At 33.1% G+C, this 4,563-nt stretch overlaps 1 long non-coding RNA gene across 1 annotated transcript in view; it reads right to left on the bottom strand.

Moving 5' to 3' along the window:
* Positions 1–1,783: 1,783 nt before the first annotated feature.
* Positions 1,784–4,563, bottom strand: part of LOC109540404 — a 17,285-nt gene continuing 14,505 nt past the window's right edge. The window contains exon 2 of the long non-coding RNA XR_002172188.2: positions 1,784–3,079. This is a non-coding gene — a long non-coding RNA (uncharacterized LOC109540404). The remainder of the gene's footprint in view (positions 3,080–4,563) is intronic.

The raw sequence follows: 4,563 nt of genomic DNA, 5'->3' as shown, positions 1-4,563 counted from the left end.
AAACCCGGATCGTCAACCTCAGCTGGAACAAACAGTTGCATTAGTAAGCATATAGAATTACTGTAGTCATATTACAGCCATTTCAAAATGTAGCCCCGAACGTTTGGAACTGCTATTTCAATGGCTGACTTTAAAAGAATGATCTATACCCATCACAAAGTTGAATTTGCAAACAAAATCTAGGCAAAAATACAAACTTAACAATAATAATAATAATAATCAAAATCCTAATAAAGGACTTTATTCGCATTAATAAAGCACAATGTATCTGAAGTCTGTTCAACTAATAAGTTCAATGACTAAAACTAGGCTAAAACTGTCCGACCAAAAAATATAAAACTGCTAATAGAGATGTAAGTTGTAAGTTGAGTTCCCATAAACATAATCTTAAGATAAACTGTTGTTGGGTGTCAGTCCCGGATACGTGTGCCTACTTACGCCAATTTTCACCACGCGACCAGTTTAACGTCTAAACCTCAGTTTGAGGTTTGAAACGGATTTCACTAGAACCATAAACTTAGTTTGTGCTTAAACGCGTTTAAAGAAACGAACTGGCCGAGTTTGGGCGTTTATAGCTTAAGGCGGCGGTCCGACAGAACCACCGGTGACCATCAAGCAGATTTCCAACATATGCGATTCCCATTGAACGGTCTCACAGAAAGCTTCACGAGTCATCCACTGCTAACCACCGTTTCGAAATTTTGCAGTTTGGTAGAAGGCGACGAATGCGCGCATGCGGGTTCGTTTGAGCACTGTCATAAAAAGTGAGGTTATAAACTGATGAATGAAACAGCGGAAGCCGGTGACTAATTGCTGTCAGACCGTTCGTTGCAGATTCCATAATTTTAGGCGGTGGTAGTGGGTGATAGTTGATGACGGTGGTTGCTGTGGGACCGCTGCCTTAAACGCCGTTTAAAGACTTGATCTAACCTTACTGTCTAAAGAATTGTTGTGGTTGTAGGTCGACCGAAAAATAATAAAATAGAAATGGCCAGTATTGCTGGTTAGTAGGCCAGTTTATACTTAATTTTCGAAAAAGTCGACAAACATTTTATTGTTACTTATGTACTTTATCTGGGCTATCTGTAATTGTGTCGCCAATTATATTTTTTTGCTAGAGATTTTAAGGGTTTTAGCACAACTACATCACATTCAATTGTACATAGATTTAACGCCGCGATAGAGCTGGTATTCTAGCGGTCCGTGTTTTGTGAGATTCCAGCCAAGCTGTTTACCCAGTAAAATACTTCCTCACTGCCGAAGTACTCCTCCGCTTGCCTTGTTTATTCAATGAATTTTATAACGATCTGAATGGGCGTACGCAAAACTTAATTTTCTATTTGTTTCAGTAACTTTTCCAATAGTAAATCTAATAAAAACGTGTATACCATAGCCATAAGCCATACACGAATGCACAAACCGTGCATAAACAAAGCAAACTTTACAATTATAAGGTTAGTTCGGACAGAAAGTGGGTTTGATAACGGGTTATTGACGTCATGGACCCAAATGGTTCCGTAATATTTCTCACTTTTGCAGTTGCTTAAACTGCGTTTCACTAAACCCAGTTTTTTAAACGTACCGAAGCGCTGGTGAAAACTGCCCGTCGTTATACAAGTTTAATTTCGGCGTTTAACATAAATTTAGTTTCGATAAACTGCGTTTCGCTTGTTTCTGGTAAAAATCGGTCTTAAGTTCGCACCATATGGAAAAATTTTACCACCACCCTGTATACAAAAAACTGTACTAAAACGAACTTTAAACAAAAAACAAAACTAAATTATTATTTTTTAACTATTATTTATTTTAATAAATACATTTTCTTCGACGAAAATATCTCTCTTAATTCAATGTATAAGATGATACACTGTAAGACTTACGGAATACGAAAGTAATAGATATTAAGAATATAAAGATATTTATTTGGAGCTGAAAGTTACATTTTTGACTTGATTATTCACTATTATGTTCAAATAGTCCATTGTTTCAAAGAATTTTTGGTGGCTCTCCACTTCCCACAAAAAAAGTGTACACGCTTGTTTGCTTACGCTTTGCTTAAATTTGTTTTCAAGTTTTATACAAAACGGAAATAATTTAAATGTTATTGAGTACTTAATTAATTAAGCATCCAAAGTGGTTCAATTTCCAAAGCAGAAACTTGTAAAACCAAGTGAAAATACAAAAAGAAATTTTGGAAACAATTTTTCTTTTCAGATATCATATTCTAAAAAACAATATCAATTGCTTAGAGTTGGAAATTTTGAATTGCTTGGTTTAGAACATTTGGAATTGTGTTGAAGAATTACTAAATTGCTCATGCTATCGAACTTTAGGTTTAGGTTACTAATTATGAAATTCTAAAATACAAAATATTATTATCAATTTAATTATTTAAACAGCATAGAATTATTACATAATTAATAACATAAATCGGAAAAGCATGGGCAACTTAATAATTATTGAACACATTTCTAAATATTTCAATCCAAACAATAAAACATTAAGCAATGAGGCATTAAGCATACATTAAGAAAATAATTTATTAATGATTTTGACTTTTTTAGGAAGAATTAATCGTAAAATAGTATAAAGTACGACCACATACATGCTAATTAATAAAAAGTTACAGCAGTAGGCACTTTCCTACACAACAGTAACATTAGCGTATAAATTTACATAGGAAGTCGTAATTATTTGCAAAACGGTTAAGACGATAACCTTTCATTTATGGGCATGTTTTACTGAACTGCTTAATTATTAATTTTGAGCGAGAGAAGCAAAGAGAAGAAAGTCACTGGTAATTAATTTTGAATAATTCCTGGCTTCCTAACTAGCAGCATTTTACCTAATGAAATATCACGTAGAACAATTCGTGGCGGCATGAAAATGACCCGGTTAAGAATGGATGGTAAAAACTTTGCCAGTTTGATAAAAAAAAAGATACTAGTTACAGATTACATTTGAAGCTTTTACTCCACAACTCTTAAAAAACCAACTTGCGAGATGATATAGTGGCATACCAAACAGCCACTTTGCCTCAATACCCTCGCTAACTGCCAGTACTGAAGCACTGCCAATCCTGAAGAAAAAAAAGTTGCAAATAAAATTGTTATCCGATATATATCTTCTATTTGTTATTTTATGTACCATTTTTAGGAAAAATTAATAAAATTATATTAATTTCAGAAATAATTTCATGTTGATCGAAAACTATTGATTCTCTGACTAGTTTATTCTGGTGATATTAGTAACATACATTCGACCTATAAAGGAACACCTTTGTTTTCGTCTCTTAAAGTGTTTCATATTAAGCAGTTTCAATGAGCAAGTCTCAGATCGACCATAAACCTTTCGAAAAATTCAAACTTACACACTCGGAATTTAGCTTGAAAATGGTGATTTTCCTCAAACTTTGTGAGTGTTTTTTGGCTTAATTTATGGACCATCCAGAAATTTTTTGGCTGAAACCATTTACTTTAGTGTTATTTAAGATGAAACTAAAAATTCAGAGGGACTCAAACGACACAATCACCAAGTTTGTAAATGTTTTCTAGCATCATTCTATGAACAAACCGAATTTATTTTTTTCTAGAACTACTATGTTTTGTATGTACTACTTTAAGGGAAAATTAAAACTAATGCAAAAGTCCGACAGACATAAGTACATGAGCACCCCTTTTCAACTACATACTCCAAATTTTAAAGTGAAACTGCTTTATACAGGATATCCCACCGGGAACTGCCGCGATCGATATCTGTCAAACTGAACATGGGAGAAATTTGAAAATTGGACAGTGTGCCGGAGTCATTGGGGCCTAAAATATTTTCAAGATGACCACACTTCTGGTTATACCGGATGTAGGTATCAACTTGCTTATTTTAAATGGAACACCTTATATATTATTACATTTTTCAATTCCACTCTAAATTCTAAATGTATTTCATGTGCAATATCCTATGCCTAAGTCTAACGGTTTATGACAAATTTGAAATTATATTATAATACAACACTATATACATATTATTACATTTTTTAATTCTGCGCCTAATTCTAATATATTTAATGTATAAAATCGTATACCTTTGTCTAACCATTTTTGATATACAGTTGAGTCCGGATATAACAAACTTGAAAATAATAATAACACAAAAACACGTGGTGTATTTTATTTCGTTACTTTTACATTTAGTAGTAGAAGTTAGTAGGTATAACTAAAAAGAACCCAAAAAGATAAACAGAACGCAATTTGAAATCTAAATCATAAAGTCTGCAATTTTTGTTTGTACATTTCTGCTGCAAGAGTAAATTTTTATTTATGTAGTTTTCAAGATCACAAAATGACTGCCAGATAGGATTAGGAACTTGGCGTGATAGTAGAAAATTCCAAAAAAACACTTTTTTTGTCATTTTACAAATGGTTGGAACAGCATTAGTGTCAGTTTCACCTAAATCGTGATCTTTCTCATTATCGCTTAAAGCTGTAGATGAGGTTACGGCGTCTCTAATTTGCTCATCGGTCAACATTTCTCTTGTAAGAATGCCATTATCAATGCTCACATATT

Source organism: Dendroctonus ponderosae, unplaced genomic scaffold, assembly GCF_020466585.1.
Source record: "Dendroctonus ponderosae isolate FM_Combo_2020 unplaced genomic scaffold, Dpon_F_20191213v2 Dpon_F_20191213_11, whole genome shotgun sequence".
NCBI lineage: Eukaryota > Metazoa > Arthropoda > Insecta > Coleoptera > Curculionidae > Dendroctonus > Dendroctonus ponderosae.
Note: the sequence above shows the minus strand (reverse complement) of the source record. Positions and strands in the feature narration are given on the sequence as shown.